General features: G+C 41.0%; 1 protein-coding gene across 1 annotated transcript in view; it reads right to left on the bottom strand.

Annotated features, from left to right (window-relative positions):
* The window catches only part of RAD52 (RAD52 DNA repair protein), a 52,242-nt gene extending 30,477 nt beyond the window's left edge, over positions 1-21,765 (bottom strand). Inside the window, exons 1-2 of the mRNA XM_024733043.1 lie at positions 21,625-21,765; positions 14,948-15,090 (exon numbers count right to left, since the gene is read on the bottom strand). The gene's annotated coding sequence lies outside the window, so the exon portion shown is untranslated. The remainder of the gene's footprint in view (positions 1-14,947; positions 15,091-21,624) is intronic.
* Between the last annotated feature and the right edge of the window lie 640 nt (positions 21,766-22,405).

Below are 22,405 nucleotides of genomic sequence, written 5' to 3'. Positions count from 1 at the left end.
CGGGCGCGTCACTTCCTGCTGAGCTGACTGCTCACTCCTCCCGGGAGCACCCCCCGTCCCCCAACCCCCAGTGCATTTGGTAAAGAAAGGAATGTTGGCTTCCAAATGGTGCTGGGACAGTTACTGTTTGGAGTTATATTCCTTATCAAAATATGCACTGAAATAAATTACAGCTGAATTCAAGGGTGAAATGTTAAATACACGCAGATACACATAAAACAAAGTAAAAAAAATATGCAGATGAATATCCGACCTCAGAATGCAGAAAAGAGCTGTCTAACTATAAAAGCTGATAAAATAATCATGAAGTAAAAGATGGATAAATGTAGCTACCTACATTCAAATTTTTTAGCTTCTGGAAGTAGAAAATAAACAAGAAAAAGGGGGAAATATTATTGACATGTATGGTGAAGAGAATTCATATATAAAAACTTCTAACAACTCAGGAAATACAGACAAATGAAGTGAGTGGATATTTCACAAAAGGAGAAAGATAATAAAGAGGAAAAAAGGTTTAACTTTAATAAAACCAAAAGCATACATATTAAAATAAGTATATAAATATAGATGCAAAAATCCTCAACAAAATACTGGCAAACAGAATCCAACAACACATTAAAAGGATCATACACCATGATCAAGTGGGATTTATACCAGAGATGCAAGAATTCTTCAATATACGCAAATCAATCAATGTGATACACCATATGTCATGGAAGCAACCTAAATGCCCATCAACAGATGAATGGATAAAGAAGATGTGGTACATATATACAATGGAATATTACTCAGCCATAAAAAGGAACAAAGACGCGGATGCATCTGGAGACTGTCATACAGAGTGAGATAAGTCAGAAAGAGAAAAAACAAATATCGTATATTAACGCATATATGTGGAACCTAGAAAATGGTACAGATGAACAGGCTTGCAGGGCAGAAATTGAGACACAGATGTAGAGAAAAAACGTATGGACACCAAGGCGGGGGTGGTGTGCTGAATTGGGCAATTGGGATTGACATGTATACACTGATGTGTATAAAATTGATGACTAATAAGAAACTGCTGTATAAAAAAATAAATAAAATTAAATCAAAAAAATTTAAAAAAAATAAAGAAGGTAAAATTCAAGGTTTCTTGCACTGCTTATATGGCACTGCTCTCAGAAAAAGTTATGCGAAAATTTCATATTAGAGTTACACGATCTTGTCATTTAGAAGTAGATAATTTAAATAAATAAACAAATATTTTTAAAAAATAAAATAAGTATATAATTTCAACCATTTCCGTTTTGTTAGGAAATTGAAATATTTATTTTTATATAATTATTACATATGTTCTTACTGAAAAATACAAACAATAAAAATTAATCTAGCATTTTACATAACCATTCATATGTCAAAACCAGAACTATTCTCAGAGTTGACCACTGTTATCTGTTGATGTATATAGTCTTACTGACCTTGTATTTATGATCTTACATTGAAATAATTTTGTCTGATAATATTCAGTGTGGATGATACTTTCATAATGTTGGTAGGAATATAAACTGATGCAACCTTTCAGGAAAGCAATCTGGGACTATATGTCAAAAACATATATCCTCTGATACAAGAATTCAACCTGTAGGACCTTAGCAACTAAGAAAAATATCAGGGATGTACACAAAGATTTCTTTATAAGGATATTCTGCACAACATTATTTATACCCTGAAAAATTACTGAAAATGAATTAAAATGTTACATTATGGAATCTGTTAAATAGTACAGCCATTAAAAATCATGTTTAAAAAAATGCCTATTGAGGGGACTTCCCTGGTAGTCCAGTGGTTAAGACTCCACACTCCCAATGCAGGGGGCCCAGGTTCGATCCCTGGTTGGCCCGCATGCCGCATGGCCTAAAAATAAAACAAACAAACAAAAACTACTGACATGGAAAGAAGAATTTTCAAGATCATTTTCTGTGGAAAAAGCAGGGCCCAAAACTATACACTTAAAACAGCTTACCCAGACTCATTAGGATGGCTACTGTTTAAAAACAGAAAATACCAAATGTTGACAAAGATGTATAAAAATTGGAATAGTGTGTGCTACAGATAGGAATGTAAAATGGTGCAAATACAATTGTGGGCCTTCAAAAAAATTAAAAATAGAATTACCATATGATTCAACAATTCCACTTCTAGTTATATACCTAAAAGAATTGAAAGCAGAGTCTTTACAGACACCCATGTCCATAGCACACCCATATTTGCACACCCACAGATATCTGCACACCCATGTCCATAGCAGCATTATCTGCAATAGCCAAAAGGCGGAAGGAACCCCAGTGTCCACTGACAGATGATGGATAAACAAAATGTGGTGTGTCCACACAATGGACTATGATTCAGCCTTAAAAAGGAAATAAATTCTGATACCTGGGACAATATGGATGAAGCTTGAGGACATTACGAAGCCTGTCCAAAAAGATAAGCACAGTATGATTCTACTTATAGGAGATACCTAAAGTAGTCAAATTCATAAAGACAGAAAGTAGAAGAGTGGTTGCCAGGGGCTGGAGGGAGGGGGAAATGGACAGTTGTTTTTTAATGAATATTGAATTTCAATTTTGCAAAAGGAAAAGAGCTGGAGGTTGGCTGTACAACAATGTGAATGTCCTTAACACTACTGAGATGTACACTTAAATGTATGCTTGAAAATTATTATGATGGTAAGTATTATGTGTATCTTACTGCAATTTCAAATTTTTTAATTAAAATAAAATAATTTTTAAAAGCTTGCCTACAATGAGGCAAATCAGAGAACTTCCATATGCTCAGAAAGCTTCCAATGAGATGACTAATACCTCATTCTTAAATATGAAGACAGTAAAGGATCACAGGGAATATCTTTGAGATAAAAGCTATTAAAGCAAATGAAAAAGGAACCCAAGAGAGAAGGCAAACAGAAAAACAATTTCCCAAAGAAAACATAAATAACATTCTAGGATAAGAAGATATATGTATTCTGTTCACAAAACAGTATACTCTAAGAAAAAAATGTATTAGATAAAGAAAGCAATTAGAAATTTAAAATATGATACCTAACATAAAAATTTCACTAATAAGTTTGGAAGATAAGGTTAAAAAAAATCTCTCAGAAAGTTGGTCAAAGAGATGGATAATAAAAGAGAAACAATATGAAAATTAAAGCATCAGTCAAGTCCAACATCTGACATATAGGTATTCCAGAAAGAGAGACTAAGAAAACACCTGGAAGAAATTAACACAGAGAAAACACAAAAAAACTCTTCAGACCTGAAAGACATAGGTCTTCATATTGAAAGGTCCCACCCCAGGCCTCAGAATGATGAATTAAAAAGGAGCTACACTGAGAAATTTTATACCATAAGAGGTAGAGGAAATATTTTAAATGAAAATATTCAGAATGAAAACCAAAAAAGTATGTTACATACAAAGTATCAGGTTACATCAAAAGTATCAGGAATCAGACTGCATTTGGATTTCCTCCGTGCAGCAACAGAAACTAAAAGACACTAAAGATTCCAAGGGAAAATAACTTCTAACCTAGAATTCAATACCCAAATTATCAGTAAAGTGAATGAATAAGTAAAGATATTTTTAGACACACATATGCTCAAAAAAAATTAACTTGTTGCCTACCTTTTCTCAGAAAGCTAGAGAAGAATGTCTCTTCTCTTCAAAACATAAAAGGAAACTAAGAAAGAGGAAGGCACAGGACTCAGGAAACAGGATCCAACACAGAAAAAAGGCCATGAAATTCCTTAGATGATAAGAAGTGAAAATCTCAGGAAGGCAGCTATGCAGCAGCCAGGGGACCACAAGTCTGAAGTGGAGGAGAGGACGAAGAGCTCCAGATGGAATGTGTACAGGGGGAAAAACGGTGCTGAGAGATTATCTGACGTTTTGGATATGTGCAAAGTTGTACTGAGAAGAATTGATGAGTCCTTCCCAATTAAAAAAAAAATAGCAGAATGACAAGGGTCAACTGGCAAATGTTGAGGAGGTGCTGGAGTTGGAAAATTATCATTTGGCAACTGTCGTGGTAAAGATTGAATCAGGCAAGCATCATCAATGGATGTTAAATCTGAGGGGAAATTTGGATGAGGAGAATACTGGCATGATCCTAAACTGTCTCCCCATAGACATAAACTGCAAAGGAGGAAGGAAAAAAAAAAACAGTAATAGTACGGTGGAGAAATTGGGCAAACCTTGACTAGGTGATCAAATTAACATCACCAGTGAGGATAACTGGACATTGTCTCCAGATGCGATACCCTGAGGAGGACACAGCATCCCCTCGCCGTGTTACAACAGAGAATGTATAACGTTAGTCTAATCACAAAAAACATCAGACAAATGCAGAATGAGGAACGTTCAGTTACAAGAGAAAAAGTGTGTGTTAGGCGCAGGGGTGGTAGACACTGCCTTCTTCAAAATGTCAGTGTCAGAAAAGATAAAGGCTATGAAAATGTCCCAGGATCAGGGAGGGTAAAGAGATTTGACAAACAAATGTAGTACCCGACCCTAGGCTGGATCCTGTGCTGGAGGGGGAAAATGCCATAAAGGACGTTTTTGGCTCAGTTGATCACATTGGAATATGGATGATAGGTTAAATTCTGAAATCAAGGTAATCTTATGAATTTATAAAGCTGACAACTATGGTTATGTTAGAGGAGAAAGACCCTTATCCTTAGGAAATACACACTGAAGTATTTAGGGTTAAAGAGCCACGATGGATGAAACTCACCCTTTAATTATAGATAGATGGATGGATAGATAGACAGATAGATAGGTAGATAGAACACAGATAAAGCAAACGGAGTAAAGTGTTAACTATAAGGCATATCTGGGTAAAGGGTATACAGGTATTCCTTGTCCTATTTTTTTTTAATAGATTTATTTATTTATTTTTGGCTGCGTTGGGTCTTCGTTGCTGCGCGGGCTTTCTCTAGTTGCGGTAAGCGGGGGCTACTCTTCATTGTGGTGTGCGGGCTTCTCATTGCAGTGGCTTCTCTTGTTGAAGAGCACGGGCTCTAGGCGCACGGGCTTCAGTAGTTGCGGCACACGGGCTCAGTAGCTGTGGCTTGCGGGCTCTAGAGCGCAGGCTCAGTAGTTGTGGCGCACGGGCTTAGTTGCTCCGCGGCATGAAGGATCTTCCTGGGTCAGGGCTCGAACCCGTGTCCCCTGCATTGGCAGGCGGATTCTTAACCACTGCCCCACCAGGGAAGTCCTCATTGTGGTTTTGATTTGCATTTCTCTAATAATTAGCAATGTTGAGCATCTTTTCATGTGCCTGTTAGCCATCTGTATGTCTTCTTTGCAAAAATGTCTATTTAGCTCTTCTGCCCATTTTTTTGATTGGGTTGTTTGTTTTTTCGATATTGAGTTATATGAGCTGTTTGTATATTTTGGATATTAACCCCTTGTCAGTCACATCATTTGCCAATATTTTCTCCCATTCCACATGTTGTCTTTTCATTTTGTTGATGGTTTTCCTTTGCTGGGCATAGAAGAACAATTTTTTTAAAGGAAAGTGTTCATTTATGTTGTTAAAATGGTCTTAAGCTTCCATGTGAGATACGTGGCTTTCTTCTGTTTTGTGTAGAGTGCTGTATAACATGTCACTTCAAAATATTTTACCAGTTAAGGGTTCCCATAGTATAGTAAATGGTTAGTATTTCTCATTCATTCATTTATTCATCTTTCATCAAATAAATATGTATTAAGCCATTCCTGTGTGAAAGACACCAATGCAGGCACTGAGGAGGGAGCAAAGAACAAAGTCCAGGATCCCATGGAGCTTGTATCCTAGAAGGCAGAGAAAGGGTGAGCAAGCAAACAACTACACGGTATGGCTGGTAGAAGGAAGGGCTACGACGAAGACTGAGGCAGGAGCTAGCATGATGAGAATGGCGGCGCTGTTTAGATGGAGGGATGATTTGGGGAAGGCGTCTCGGATAAGGTGACTTTGCAAAGAACGAAATGAAATGAGTGAGAAGCTATAAGGGAAAAACTACCCTCTTCCTCGTGTGTATTTCTCCTTTACTCTCATAATATTGACACACTCACTCTTCCAACACCAAATGTGTGGGTTTTGCACATATGCAATTCTCTACAACACCAGCTGGGCGTCCTACAACGCCATTCAGTTCTGACACTAACTGGAGATAGGCAGACTCCACGGGTTAAGGGTTCACTCCCACAAGACTGCCCCTCACTTCAAACGCCATTTGCAAATAATAGGTCCCCAAGCTATCCACCAAGTCTGTCTGAGTTGTCTACAAATCAGAGGTTCCCCCTACTGGCCTTTTTGGACTTGATCATTTGCTAGAAGAGGTCACAAAACTCAGGGAAACACTTACTTAGGTCGACCAGTTTATTATGTAACAAAGGATATGATAAAGGATACAAGATGAATAGCCAGATGAGAAGATATGTAGGAACTGGGTCGGGAGGGTGCCAAGCGCAGGAGCTTCTGTCCCCATGGAGTTGGGGTGTGCCACCCTCCCAATACATGGATATGTTCACCAACCATAAGCTCTCCAAACCCCAATTTTGGGATTTTTATGGAGACTTTATCACATAGGCATGATCGATCATTAGCTCAGTCTCCAGCCCCTCTCGCCTTCTCAGAGGATGGGGGGTGTGGTCTAAATGTTCCAACCTTCTAATCATGGCTTGGTCTTTCTGGTGACCAGCACCTCCCCTGCCCCCTCCTGAAGTTATTTAGAAGCCCACCCAGAGTCACCTCATTAGAACAAAAGACACTCCTATCATGCAGGAAATGTTAAAGGATTCCTAAAGCTCTGTGTCACCGAACCAGGGTCAACGACCAAATGTTAGAACAAAAGATGCTCTTAGCACTCTTATCATTTAGGAAGATACAAGAATTTTAGGAGCTCTGTGCCGGGAAGCAGGGACAGAGACCAATATATATTTACACATTTTTCTTTTTTCCCCTTTACTACATTATGTAAGTTTAAGGTGTATAATATGATGATTTGATATACATATGAACTGTGAAATGATTACCAGAAAAAGGTTAGTTAACCCATCCATCACCTCAACCACTGCGCCACCAGGGAAGCCCTGGATTCTTATTTAGCACAATCTAATACAGTCATGAAGCTTTCCATAGTTTAAAATAAAAAGCAAGGCATTTGTAACCAAAAATGAGGGAATATTTAACCAAATGACTTCCTGAAAGCCTTGCAGTTTGAAAGTTTGGCCTATGAGGAATGGTGGTTGACAAAGATAATTAGCTCTCAGATTAAAATGACAACTAGAAAGAACAGCAACAAAGCAGGAACTGTGAAATGTTGAATTAGAAAGGCAGCTGGGAGTGGGCATTGTGAGAAGTGACTGCAAATGGTAATTTAGAATAACATCTGGGAGTAGGTGGCTCATGAGACAAGGTGGTATCTGAAGAAAGTGAACTAACAACTGAGTTATTTTGAATGGGGTATCAGAGTAATTTGAATGTTCTCTTAGCTACATTTCTCATCGATAACCAAAGCCAGGTACATCCCTTGCTGAGATCTTGAAACACAAAAAAGACATGTGTGATTATATATAACTACTCTCATTCTATGTAAATATTTACAGCTGTATAAAGTATACTCAAGTGTGCATATATAAGCTATACTTGTATTCATATTATTAGAGGATAAAGAACGTATTGTGGGCAGGGGCATGGTATTTTTAAAAAGGGCATATAGTCATGGAGGCAGAGAAAACAGCCTTTCCCTCCAGCATGAGAATCTATAACCACGATAAAAGCTAATGAACAGGACTTAGAATCCAGAACTTGTGAGGCTGGTATGACACTTAGTGGAGGAATATAGGAAGCATTGTCTAAAGTAGGTTACTAAGTTCACCTTTAATTAAGGTCAGCTAAGGATAGGTCAGAACCAAAAAGGTGAAAGAACCTGAGAAAGCCTGTGGGTGAGATTTTAATTTTTTAAAGTAATATTTATATTAATTAATTTATTTAAAAATACATTGATGTCCTCATCAAAAGGAAAAAATTTTTCTTTTTAATTTTTGTATCTACATACGGTGATGGATGTTCACTAAACTTATTGTGATAATCATTTCACGATGTATGTAAGTCAGATCATTATGTGGTACACTTTAAACTTATACAGTGCTGTATGTCAATTATATCTCAATAAAACTGAAAAGAAAAAAGTAACAGTACTACTGATGGTTATAAATAAATATGGAAAAATAATCAAATTTTCTAGTCTTTCCTGTAAAATTTATGGAAAAGTTTAAACGTAGAATGCCTAGCAGGACCATCATATAACTGGTGCTCTCTACATAACTGGTTTAAATATTTTGGAAAACAATTTGATTATTTTTATTAAAAGCCAAAAAATGCCTTTACCTTCCTATTCAATAATCTCATTTTGAGAATTATTCTTAAAAGGTATTAATCATAAAACACGGAAAGAAAATGCACAAAGCCTTGTACACACAAAGCTTGAAGCAACTTGAATGTTCAATATTGTTTGCTGGGACTTCCCTGGTGGTCCCGTGGTTAAGAATCCACCTTCCAATGGAGGGGACATGGGTTCGATCCCTGGTCGGGGAACTAAGATCCCACACGCAGCAGGGCAACTAAGTCTGCATGCCGCAACTACTGAGGCTGCGCACTCTGGAACCCGTGTGCCACAACTAGAGAGAAGCCCATGCGCTGCAAAGAAAGATCCCGCATGCCGCAACTAAAACCCAACGCAGCCAAAAATAAATAAAATAAATACATAAATAAAATGGTTTCTGTTAAAAAAAAAGGTGGAGCGGTTTGTGTCACGGCTGCAGTCTGGTCATCAGGCAGTTAGCTTTTTTTTTTTTTTTTAAATAATATTGTTCGCTCATTCATTTACTCATTCAGCATTTTTTCCCCCAAGTGTCTAATAGGTTCCAAGCACTAGGGGTAAAACAGGGAAAAAAAGAAAGTCCCTTCCCTCACAGAACTTACATTTCTGAGGGGAAACAGAAAATAAATAAAGAAGCATAGTACATCCATGTATATAAATACACATATATAGCATGTTAGATGGAGAAAACTAAAACAGTGAGGGGGGCAGGGAGTACGGAGAGGGGCAGGGATGACTTCAGGGTGGTGACATCGGGGACTTGAAGGAAGTGAGGAATCAAGCCTGGAAGCTCTGTGGCAGAAGACTGTGCCCATCAGAAGGGTCTTGAGGTGGGAGCATGCTTGGCATGACTAAAGAACAGCAAGTAGGTCAGTGCAGCTGGGGCAGCCTGAGCTAGAGGGCAAGTAGCAGGCAAGCGCAGAGTCGGAGAGGACCAAATCTCTTAGAGGAGTTACAGGCCATGAGAAGAAACTGGGTTTTACTCTGAGACTGGAGGGTTTTGAGCAAGAAGGTGATATAATTATGATCTAGCTTTTAAAAGGATGGTGGGGGAGAAAGCGGAGAGCAGTCAGGAAACTACTGAAATAATACAGGCAAGAAACGATGGTGGGTTGGGTCAGCATGGTGATGACAGGGGTGATGAAAGTGGTTGGATTCTGGACAGAATCTGAAGGTAGATCTGACAGGATTAATTAACTACAGTGTAATTGAATGTGATGTGTAAGACAGAGGAATTAAGGAGGACTCCAACATTTGGTCTGAGTAACAGGAAGGATGGAGTTGCCACCTACTGAGATGGGGAACATGTGGGAAGAGCAGGTTTGGGGGTAGAAATTAGAAGTGTTTTTTTTTTTTTTTTAAATAAATTTATTTATTTTTGGTTGTGTTGGGTCTTCATTGCTGTGCAGGCTTTCTCTAGTTGCGGCGAGTGGAGGCTACTCTTCCTTGCCGTGCGCGGGCTTCTCATTGTGGTGGCTTCTCTTGTTGCAGAGCTTGGGCTCTAGGCACGTGGGCTGCAGTAGTTGTGGCACGTGGGCTCAGTAGTTGTGGCTCGCGGGCTCTAGAGCGCAGGCTCAGTAGTTGTGCACAGGCTCCGCAGCATGTGGGATCTTTCCAGACCAGGGCTCAAACCCATGTCCCCTGCGTTAGCAGGCAGATTCTCAACCACTGAGCCACCAGGGAAGCCCTAGAAGTGTGTTCTTCAATGTGTAAGATTTTAGATGCCCTTTATTAAAAAATTTCTTTTTCCATTATGGCTTGTTATAGGATATTGAATATAGTTCCCTGTGCTATACAGTTGGACCTTGCTGTTTACCTATTTTATATATAGTAGTGTGTATCTGCTAACCCCAAACTCCCAATCCATCCCTCCCCCAACCCCCTCCCTCTTGACAACCACAAGTCTGTTCTCTATGTCTGTGAGTCTGTTTCTGTTTTGTAGATAAATTCATTTGTCATATTTTAGATTCCACATATAAGTGATATCATATAGTATTTGTCTTTCTCTGTCTGACTTACTTCACTCAGTGTGATAATCTCTCGGTCCATCGATGTTGCTGAAATGGCATTATTTCAATCTTTTTTACGGCTGAGCAGTATTCCAGGTATATACATACCACATCAGATGCCCTTTAGACAGCTGTAGCAGCAAGCTGGTGCCTCGCCCATCTGTGCCCCTCATGTGGACCACATCAGTGCACTTAGGACTGCCTGACCACCAAAAGTCAGCACCTCCTTTTATTGGCCAGATGGCTTTCTCAAACTAAGACAATCTTGAAGAACACAACACAACACACAGAGTGGTGGTTTCCTCCCTAAAAAGAGAAAGGCGCAGGGGCAGAAATTCTGTTTCCTTGCCTCCTGCTTTCTGCCTTTGAATGCCTTTGTTTGAGAATGTGGTGATTGGTGATGGTGTAATCGTGAGGGAAAGTCCAAGGGAACTGAAGTGAGGCCAAGCCCTGGCATTGTAGAAATGAGCAAATTTTAGCAGCCACCCATCTTCAGGGTGCCTGCTGTGTGAGCAGAACAAACCCTTCTCACTTAAGCCACTGTAAGTCAGGTCTTCTCTTACTGACAGTTGATTCACTGCTTAGTAATAACACTAGTTAACTTTATCAAGGACTTACTATATACTTAGTGTTTACTAGTTTAAGCACTTTACATGTATTTCCCCATTTAATCCTTATAATACCTTTACAATTATTATCTCCAGTTTAGATAAGGAAATAGGGCCTGGATAGGTTAAGCCAGAATATGAACCCAGGCAGTCTGATTCCAGAGCCCTTGTACCTGAGACTCTGCTATACTGCCTTCTAGTATTTGTGGTTATATAATTTGACATAAAACTATAACTATAAACCTTACTGTGGTAAATTCTTTTTCACCCTCACATAACTATGGACATTAATCAGGTATAAAAAACTTCAAATATAAGAGGTAAAGTTAGATAATATTGTGTATGGTGAAATAATGATTAAAAAACTATTCTCACACTCCTCTCTGCAATTTTGGAGTTAAAATGCTGTAGGAGATACTTAACACTTAATACGCAAGTCTAGTTATCTTCTCATTATGCAAATAAAATAGGTAATAAAGGGGGAATCCCAAACTATTATACCAGCCAGTATGCCTCCACGTACAAGTATCCCAAACCAGAAGTGCATGACGTCAGGTGGAATTTGGGAATAGGAGAAAGGTACATGGGAAAATAATGTTGACCTCGTATTTCCCCACTCCTGTTTATAACAGAAATTCTCTAAAGAATTGCTAATACTCACAACTTGTACTTCCACTCATCCCGTTCTCTCTTGAACCAATTAATCAAACTTTCAACTCAACCACCTGAATAAACTGCTCTTGTCATTGTCCCCAGTGATGCTGTGTGGCTGAACCTCACTGAATCTATTTTGTCAGTCCCGTCTTAGGCCCGCAGTCCTACCCCTCCCCTTTCTGCATGACTGAGCTTTAGCCCACTCACAGGAATGCACCCAAGTCATGTAAGTTTCCTATCAACTTTTACCCTTGCCTCCATCTGATATGAAAGCTGGAAGACTGCCTTTTGCCGACACAGATGGTTAATGATCATGAGATCCCCAGGGGGAAGAAAAACCCTGGGTTCCTATCAGTGTGGACATGCTTCCCACTTGGTAGTCAGACTCTGCTTTTAGCTTTGGCCCTTTTAAGTCCCCCTGTACCCTTTTGGTGGCCCAGACTGCAGCTGTGTATGCCTCTGGGTCCTCATCTGCAGGATTATTTTCCTTTGAAGTATCATTTAGATTTTCCTTTAATGAAGATCAATTGGTAATAAACCATGTGCTTTTGTTTACCTGAAAATGCCTTTATTTTGTCCTTGATCTTATAAATTAGTGTTACTGGGTACACAATTCTGAGATGACAGTTATTGTCTCTCAGCACCTGGAGAGATTATTCTGTCTTCCAGCTTCCCTTGTGTGTTCATAGGTTTGTCGTCAGCCAATCACTGTTCCTTTGTAAGTAAGCTGATATTTATTTGTCTCATGTTATGGGTTGAATTGTATTCCTCAGAAAGATAGGTTAAAGCCCTAATCCCCAGTGCCTAAGAACGTGACCTTCTTTTGAAAGAGCGTCATTGTGGACACCATTAGTTAAGATAAGGCCGTATTGGAGAAGGGTGGGCCCTTAATCCAATATAACTGGGTGCCTTATCAGAAGAGGAAGAGAGACACAGACGCTCAAAAGGCGAATGCCATGTGACGGGGAGGCAGGCACCGAAGGGCTGCAGATGCAAGCTAAGGAATGCCAAGGATTGCCGCAAATCACCAGAAACTAGGGAGGGGAGGGAGGGGTTCTCCCCTCCCCTTCACAGGACCAAGGCCCCGCTGACACCTGGAGCTTGGACTTCCAGCCTCTAGAACTATGAGACTATATAAATTCCTGTGATGTTAAGCCATTCAGTTTGTGGCACTTTGTTACAGCAGACCTGGGAAACTAATGCAACTGACTTTAAGATGTGTTGTCTTTTATGTTCTCGGTTTCACTACACTACATCTAGATTGGATTTCTTTTTACTGGTCCTGTTCTTAGTGATTCCTGATCTATAGATTTATGTCTCTTATTGGTTTGCAAAGTCCTCACCCATTATATGAACAGATGCTTACCTCCTTTCTCTAGATTCTCCTTAAGGGACTCTAAGTAGATTTAAAGTAGGAGATTGCCTTTTCTATCCTCCCTGTCTTTATTTATAAATTTATTTATTTCATTTATTTATCTTTGGCTGTGTTGGGTCTTCGTTGCTGCGCATGGGTTTCCTCTAGTTGCGGCGAGTAGGGGCTACTCTTTGTCGCGATGCACGGGTTTCTCATTGCGGTGGCTTCTCTTGCTGCAGAGCACAGGTTCTAGGCTTGCGGGCTTCAGTAGTTGTGGCATGCGGGCTCAGTAGTTGTGGCTCACAGGCTTAGTTGCTCCCGGGCATGTGGGATCTTCCCGGACCAGGGCTCGAATCCGTGCCCCCTGCATTGGCAGGCAGGTTCTTAACCACTGCGTCACGAGGGCAGTCCCTATTACGTTTTAAAATATCAGTTAATTGTTTTAGAAGTTTGTGGCAGATTGATAGCTTTTCTCAATAGTCATTTTCTCCTTATTTTAGTAATATAACTTCTTGACTTTAACTGGGTACATGACCATCCACAATAAAGTCTATATTTCCAATTTGCCCTTCAGCAAGGAATGACCATGAACTAAGCTCTTACCATGGGATATAAAAAGAAATGGTGTGCACAATTCCTTAGGAAGTTTTCTTAAAGGGAAAGCCATGACTTTTTCCTTCCCTTTTTTCTTCCTTTCCTCTACTCCATGAAAGGAGTATACTTTCCCACACCATTATGTTGGACCTGGCTGCGTGGCTTGCTTTGGTTAATGAAGTGTGAGCACACAGGACATATGACACACTTGAGCAGAAGCTTCAAGTGATTCTGTGGCTTAGCCTCTTGTATGCTTGTTTGCCATCACGAGGAAATTACAACCCAGGTGACTACTGCTCCTTTAGTCTGGTTCCTTGAATGGGAGATGTGTGGAACTGATTCGTACCTCGAGCACAGCACAGCAGCTGACCGCCCCTCCCTCCAGCTGTCAAATCCCAACTAACTTAAAAATAAATATTTGCTGTTTATAAGCCACTGAGTCTTTGGGGGCAATTCTTTTACTTTCTTGCAGGTCAGCAATTTGTTAAAATTATTTTTTTTGAATTTATTCATGATTTGGTTTCCACTGTCCAGCTACTATGAATAATGCTGCTATAATATTCATATACAAAAGTTTGTGGTCTTGTGCGGATATCTTAAATTCTTTTAGGTATATTGCTAGGAGTAGAATTGCTGGGTCTTATGGTAACTCTATATTCAACATGTCAAGGAACTGTCAGGCTTTTACAAAGTGACTACACCATTTTACATTTCCACCAGGTGTGTATGAGGGTTCTGATTTCTCTAAGTCCTCACCAACAGTTACACTCTTTTTGATTATGGCCATCCTAGTGGGTGTGGTTTCTCACTGTGGTTTCGATTTGCATTTCCCTAGTGACTGATGATGTTGAGCATCTTTTCATGTACTTATTGGCTATTTATATATCTTCTTGGAGAAATATCTATTCAAATCCTGTACCCATTTTTTAATGGGTTGTCTTTTTATTGTTGAGTTTTAAGAATTATTTACATATTCTGGATATAATATCAAATAGTGGTTGCAATTTTTTTCCCATTCTGTGCACTGTCTTCTCACTTTCCTGGTGCTGTCTGAATTAGTCTACTAGGGCTGCCATGACAAAATAGCACAGACTGTATATGACCTCATTTAACCGTAACCAGCTCTTTAAAGGCCCTGTCTCCAAATATAGTCACATTGTGGGTTAGGGCTTCCACACATAAATTTTGGGAGAATGCAGCTCAGTCCAAAACATTCTGCCCTCTGGATACCCAAAATTCTTGTCCTTCTCACAGGCAAACACATTCACCCCCATCCCAAAGTCTTGACCCATTCCAGCATCAACTCTAAGTGCAAAGTCTCACCTGGATATCATCAGGTATGGTTGAGACTTGAGATATGATTCACTCGAAGGCAAAATTCCTTGCCAGCTGTGAGCCTGCAACATCAGACAAGTTATGTGGTTCCAAAATATGCTGGTGAGACAGGCATAGAGAGATGTTCTATTCTAAAAGAGAGAAGTCAGGAAGAAGAAAGGGAAATGGGTCCAAAGCGAGTACAAAGCCCAGCAAGGCAAATTTCATTAGATTTTAAGGCTCAAGAGTAATCCTTTTGGGCTCAATGCTCTGCCTTCCAGGCCCACTGGGGTGGCAACCTCATCCCCTTGGCCCTGGGTGGTGGCTCCACCCCCTCAGCCCTGGGCATCAGCTTTATTCCTGAGGCACTGGTTGGTAGCAGGCTCCACTGAAACCAAGGAGACAGCTTGCCCCCCAGACCTGTACTCTCTGGGCTGGTGGCTGGAGTAGCAGGCCTGTTGATCTCTGAATCACTTTTGGTGTCATTTCTTGCTTTTCTTGAAGGGTGATGTGAATTGGCAGCCAGGTAGCTCTATTGTCCTATCCTGTAGACTCCCAGAAGTCTGACAGTATTCCTCCATTTTGTTGTCTCTATGCCCCTTAGTTGAAACTGGCAGTGCTTCTACTGGTATAATCTTATTTCTATTCCTGGTTACTTATGAGATGACTGATTAAATCCATGAGTTGCACCCATGACCTCTTTATCAAATGACTATCCAGCTACACCCTTGATGTATTCTCCAGAACATACTTCTTTTATCGTAATATGGATAGTAATTGGGTTCTACACCTAATTCCAACATGTGAGGAGTTGGGGTGGTTTCCCAACACCACCAAGGAGCAAGTCTCTGGGTACCAGCTGGGTCTCCTGCATCTCAGCTCAATTTTGACACTATCTACCCAGAGACAGCATCAGGTTCTGCAGGTTAAGTGCTCAGTCCCACAAGACTGCTGTACACCCCTCTTGCCCTCTCAGGATGCCAGATGCAAGCAAGGTTGTTACCTGTGCTTCTGACCAACTGGCCACAAACTGGAGGTTCCAACAATCTCTCCCAGCTCAGGATGGCAATTGCAAGTCCAGCTTGTGAACTGTGCTTCTGACTGATGGCTATAAATCAAAGGTTCTTATGACCCCTTTCTTGGGTTTGATTAATTTGCCAGAGTGGCTCATAGAACTCACAGAAACATTTTTACATACTGGATGACTGGTTTGTTATCAAAGGATATTATAAAAGGAAGAGCCAGATGGAACAGACGCATAGGGCAAGGTATGGGGAAAGGGCGCAGAGCTTCCACGCCCTCTCCTGGTGTCACTCTCCCCACTTATCCAGGTATTCACCAAAGAAGCTCTCTGAGCCTTGTCCTTTTGAGTGTTGTGGAGTCTTCATTACATAGACGTGATTGATCAAATCATTGGTCATTGGCAACTGATTCAACCTCTAGCCTCTCTTCCCTCCCTGGAGGTCAGGGGGTGGGACTGAAAGTTCCAATCCTGTATTCATGGTTGGGTTCTTTGCTGACAAGTCCCCATACTTAGGGCTTTCCAAAAGTCACCTCATTAACATAAATCCTGTTGTGGTAGAAAGGGGCTTGTTACAAATAACAAGACATCCATTTTACCTTTATGGCTCTGAAAGTGATTTCAGGAACTGAGGAGTAGAGACCAAACATTATGACAAGAGAAGTTCCCGTTGCTCTTATCCCTCAGGAAATTCCAAGGGTTTTGGGAGCTGTGAGTCAAGAACCTTGGATGAAGACCAAATATGAGATCTATTTTGGTCATACGAATGACCAAATGTATATTTCTTTTTTTTTAAATTGAAGTATAGTTGATGTATTATGTGTACATGTTAGTTTCAGGTGTACAACATAGTGATTTGACATTTAAGCATATTACAAAATGCTCACCAGTATATATTTCTTGCAAGTTACAATATTGTAGATAGGCTAAGAATTTTCCAAATCTTTAGGTTCTGGTTCCTTTTTGCTTAACAACTCCTTTAATTTATCTCTCACCTCCTGTATACTTTAAGCAGTAAGAAGAAATCAGGCCGCACCACCAACACTTTGCTTAGAAATCTCTGCAGCTAAATATCACAGTTTATCACTTTTAATTTCTACCTGCCACAGAACACTAGGAAACAGTTTGGCCAAGTTCATTGCCACTTTATAATAAGGGTCACCTTTCCTCCAGTTTCCAATAACATGCTCGTTTCTGAGATCTCACTACAGTCACCTTTTAACGTTTACATTTCTACCAAGAGTCTCTCTTCAAGGCAATCTAGGCTTTTCCTAACTTGCACCTCAAATATCTTCCAGCCTCCACTCATTACCCACTTCCAAAGCCCCTTCCACATTTGTAAGGTATTTGTTACAGTAGTACCCCACTCCTCAGTACCAAAATCTGTCTTAGTTTGGTGAGGATGCCGTAACAAAATATCACAGACTGGGCAGCATAAACAACAGAAATTTCATTCACACATTTCTGGAGGCTGGACATCCAAGATCAAGGTGTTGGCAGGTTTGGTTGGCTTGCAAATGCCCATCTGCCTTTCCCCAACCCCTGGCAACCATCCTTCTACTTTCTGGCTCTATGACTTTTACTATTCTAGGTACCTCATATAAATGAAATCATACACTATACAGTCCTTTTGTGATTGGGTTATTTCATTTGATATAATGTCTTCAAGGCTCACCATACTTTTTAAAGCTGAATATACAAAAGTTTTCTATATTCCATTTTGATAGAGTCCAATTTTAAAATTTTGTCACTTACGGTTTTGGTTTCATAGCTAAGAAACTATTGCCTAATCCAAGGTCATGAAGGTTTACACCTGTTTTTTTCTAAGAGTATTATAGTTTTAGCATTTATATTTAGGTCTATGATCCATTTTGAATTAATTTTTTAAAATTTAATTAATTAATTAATTTTGTCTGCGTTGGGTCTTCACTGCTGCGTGTGGGCTTTCTCTAGTTGAGGTGAGTGGGGGTACTCTTCGTTGCGGTGCGTGAGCTTCTCAGTGCGGTGGCTTCTCGTTGCGGAGCATGGGCTCTAGGCACGTGGGCTTCAGTAGTTGTGGCACGCGGGATCAGTAGTTGTGGCTCGTGGGCTCTAGAGCGCAGGCTCAATAGTTGTGGTGCATGGGCTTAGTTGCTCTGGGGCATGTAGGATCTTCCTGGACCATGGGTCGAACCCATGTCCCTTCCCTTGGCGCGGATTCCCTGCGCCACCAGGGAAGTTCCTTTAATTTTTGCGTAAGTGAGGTAGGGGTCCAATTTCATCCTTTTGCATGTGGTTATACAACTGTCCCAGCACCCTTTGTTGAGAAGACTATTTTCCCAGTGAATCAACTGTCCATAAATGTGTGGGTTATTTCTGAAGTCTCAATTCTTTTCCATGATATATACGTCTATCATTATTCTGGTACAACACACTATCTTGATTATTGTAGTTTTGTAGTCAGTTTTGAAAGCAGGAAGAATGAGTGTTGCAACTTTTTTTTTTTTTTCAAGATTCTTTTGGCTATTCTGAGTCCCTTGCATTGCCATGTGAATTTTAGGATCTGCTTGTCAATTTCTAGAAAAAAAAAAAAAGGCAGCTGGGATTTTTGATAGGATTGCATGGAATGTGCAGAACAAATGGAGGGGTACTGCTTATTTTAACGATATTAAGTCTTCTATTATTTCTTGATGACGATTTAGCTTAATTATAAACCCTGTACCTCGTTTCTTCCTGTCCTCTCAGGAAGCCTAATAATCCCTTGCTCCTCCACTGGTCACTTTTCCTACTTCTAACAGTACACTTTAGCAACTGCTTCTTATTCTGCCAACTATACACATCGTCTCTTGAGTGCTTTTCCTTTTACCTCTACCTTTCCTATGTTTCACATCTTAAACTGCCAGTTGTATTTTTACCTTTATGTTGTCAACATTGGTATAATTTATAAACTATGCTTCAACTACAGCAAGATTATAATTTATTAACAGGTTTGGTCTAAAAGCTGAACATCAGAAACCAGCATTTTCTAAGCTTTCTATCATAGTAATTATTCAGTTGAATCCTCTCCCAGAACTCCTATCCTTCCATCCCAATCTAGTCTAGCTCTTGGGATTTCCCTTTACTATTGAATTAGATCTAGTGAATCCTGGATAGTGATGCTGTCAGAAACCTCATTTCTATCTCATCTTTAAATTTTGAAAAAAAGCCTATGTGGGAGTTTGAGTTTATGAGTCTCTGCATATCTGAAAATGTTTTCATTTTGCTCTCTTAATGATAATTCAGCTAGGAATAGAGTTTTTTTAAAATAAGAAAATTCTTAGAATTTGAAGTTAAAGAAATATTTCCCTCAGAAACTTGAAGGTCATTGTTATCTTCTCATATCTAGTGCTGCTGGTAAGAATTCTAATCGCAGTGTGAGTCTTACTCTTTTACGGGTCACTTTTAAAAATTATTATTATTTATTTATTTATTTTTGGCTGCGTCGGGTCTTAGGTGCGGCACTCGGGATCTTTCCTTTAGGTGTGCGGGCTTCTCTCCAGTTGTGGCATGCACGTTCTTTCTCTCTAGTTGTGGTGCATGGGTTCCGGTGCATGGGTTCCAGAGCGTGGGCTCTGTAGTTTGTGGCATGTGGGCTCTAGCTGAGGCACACCGGCTTAGTTGCTCCACGGCATGTGGGATCTTAGTTCCCCGACCAGGGATCGAACCTGCGTCCCCTGCATTGGAAGGCAGATTCTTTACCACTGGACCACTAGGGAGGTCCCTATGGGTCACATTTTTCCTTTGGAAATTCAGGATCTTCTCTTTATCTTTAGAGTTTTAACATTTCACAAAGTTGTTTTTTTTCTCCACTAATGGACATTTTCAGCTCTGGGAAATTTTGTTCCATTATTTTTGGGGTAACTTTCCATCTTTTATTTACTCTCTTTTCTCTTTCTCTTGTGGTATTAGTCCTGTTGGATAGACTTTTTATTTTTCTTATATTTTCTCTTGCAATTTCCATCTCTTTGCATATTTCTTCTATTCTTAAAATTGCACGGATTTTACCTTTCAGCACTTCCAGTGAATTTATAATTTTGGCAATTTCCTATTTCTAATTTCAAGACTTACTTTTTGTTCTTGGATTGTTACTTATCTGAGTACATTATCCTTGTTTCATACCTGTAATAAAAGTTTGTGAGCATATTTTTAAGTTCTCTGAAGTTTCTTTTTCCTCTGTGGTCACATTTTCTCCTTATCCTCTCCCTCCCTTCCCCAGCCCCAAGTTGCAGACTTCCCTTAAACACCTAACAGTCCCTGGTTGTCCATTCGTATTTAAGATGAAGTAGTTGGATGCTGATGACGCATCTTTAGAACTTGGGAAGGTCTTGCCAACTTGCACAACTTCCCTCTAGGGTGAGTGGGTAGGAAACTGGCTATTGTGCCAGAATAAAGAATGCTCTACTCTTAGTCATTAAATGCTCCCCAGAGATGATGAAAAAGCTTGACTTTTAGCCTGGGATAAATGCCTAGCTATTGTATCTGAGGTATAGGGAGGGTTCCACTGTTCTACATAGAGACCTTTATTTAGTGTCCTTGTTTTCAGCCCTGCTTCTCACTCTTGCTCTGTCTTGTCAGTGTCTCCAGATTTCAGTTTCTCTAAATCACTTCTGGCAGGTAGGCCTCCTTCTTCAGCTGCAGTACCCCCCCTACGCCTATTCCACATTATGGTTTCTTCCATTTTGTTTAATCAGACCTCACCCACTTTCTGTGTGTAAAATTAGAAAAAAAAAACCTTGGTGGCTCCCTTCCCATTTTCTGTTTTGTACGGGTTTCTATCATTTTTCATTCCTTTGTTAGCATTTTAATGGGGTTCCAGGAAGAAGAGGCAACGAATGCATGCACTCAGCCAGCTTTAATTAAAAAAAAAAAAATCCTAAGTGTAGGTTTAAAAAAAGATATGTGGGGCAGAGTAGTAAATAAGAAAAAAGAACAATGGAATGACAAAAAGGAAACCAAAAAAATTTCTGTGTCTGTGATATTGACAGTACTCCCGTGCGTGAATAACAATGCTTAGCACCTCACTCTTCAGATCCCCACATTTCAGGAATGGGATAGACCTGAGACATCTCGTTCACACCCCCTTTTACAGTTACGAAAAGCAGGACCCAGGAGTAATGGGATTTTCCCAAGGTCACACACGTAGACACTGGCAGAATGGAAACTAGAAAGATAAGATGAGTCCACTTTGCTTTCCCTTCATCTCACCACACCGCTGGGGAGCAGCAGGACGAGCGGATCAACAGTCAGATAAGAAGGATCGTGAGAAACAGTCAAAGGAAGTTCGTTTATTCCTGAGTGAAGTCGGATGCTCGAGAAAATGAATCACTTTAGGATGCTTCATTTGGCAGGACCGAGCGTCCGCCGGCAGCGGTCCTGACAGCGGCGGCCGCGTACGGACCCTACGGAAGGGGGCGACTGTACAGCAGGCCGGGGGACGCTGGGCGGGATGGGGCTGCGATGACGAATGAAGGGACGAGAACCCCGACGAGGGACGGGAAAGTGACAGTGGGGCCACGAGGGCGTGGACGCTGGCGGTGACTCAACTGCTCTCAAGGGCGTTTAGAGTTACTGATAAAACAATCGCCAGCCGGGAAAAAACATGATTCAAATCACTCTTACTTTCTTAGTGCAGCGATAGCTTACTTACGGCCTTACATTAACGGTGCGTGGCTCCGACAAGGAAACCGTCTGAGCTTCGGTACCAGAAACTGGGGAGCCCGACGCCGGGCCAGCTGCCGCCCGCGAGGACTGGGACGGCCGTCCGCCCCGCCCTCCCTCCCCGGCCGCCGAGGCGAACCGCGAAAAGGCCGTTGGCGGTGTCTCCCGGGCCGTGCGGGCAGCCCGAGGGCCTCCGGGCGGGAAGCCCACCTGTCCGCGGGCGCCAGGCTCCTCGGGGCGGCTAGCCCCGGGTTCTGCGTGACGTGTGTTGCGCGCGAGGTGGGGAGGTGTACGTCTCGCGGAGCCCCGGGAGGCTGGGGTGCGGTCGGCTGGGTCTGGGGTTTGGGTATTGATGTACAGCGTTGAAAGAGACGAGGATTCTGGTTTTTTTCCTGCTGTGAAGTGGTCAGGTAGGAGATGGAGGCTTGGCTTCCAGAAGGAAGATGAGCTGTGGATGTTGCCTTTGAGGCAGTTCGAGAAGCTATTGCACTAGGTCTCACATCTCTACTTTAGGATTTGGGGTCTTTTTTTCCTCCAGGCGGAGCGGGTGGGGCGTCGAGCGGGGGGAGAATCCCTCTGCTTTTGGCTCGGGGTGTGAGCGTGGATGGGTTTGGAGTTCTACACCGTTCAAGAAGAGCGAGATCTTGGGTTAGACAACTTCCTTCTGGCAGCAACATTGGGGAATAGGTCCCAGTACACTTAGGTCCTTAAAGGTGTTATCTTCCAGTCTTTCTTCTGTGCCTGAACGATCTCTATGCCACCTCGTTTTC

The sequence above is a fragment of the Neophocaena asiaeorientalis genome, unplaced genomic scaffold (genome assembly GCF_003031525.2).
Source record: "Neophocaena asiaeorientalis asiaeorientalis breed wild unplaced genomic scaffold, Neophocaena_asiaeorientalis_V1.1 scaffold150, whole genome shotgun sequence".
Lineage (NCBI taxonomy): Eukaryota > Metazoa > Chordata > Mammalia > Artiodactyla > Phocoenidae > Neophocaena > Neophocaena asiaeorientalis.
This window is presented reverse-complemented; position numbering and strand designations above follow the sequence as displayed.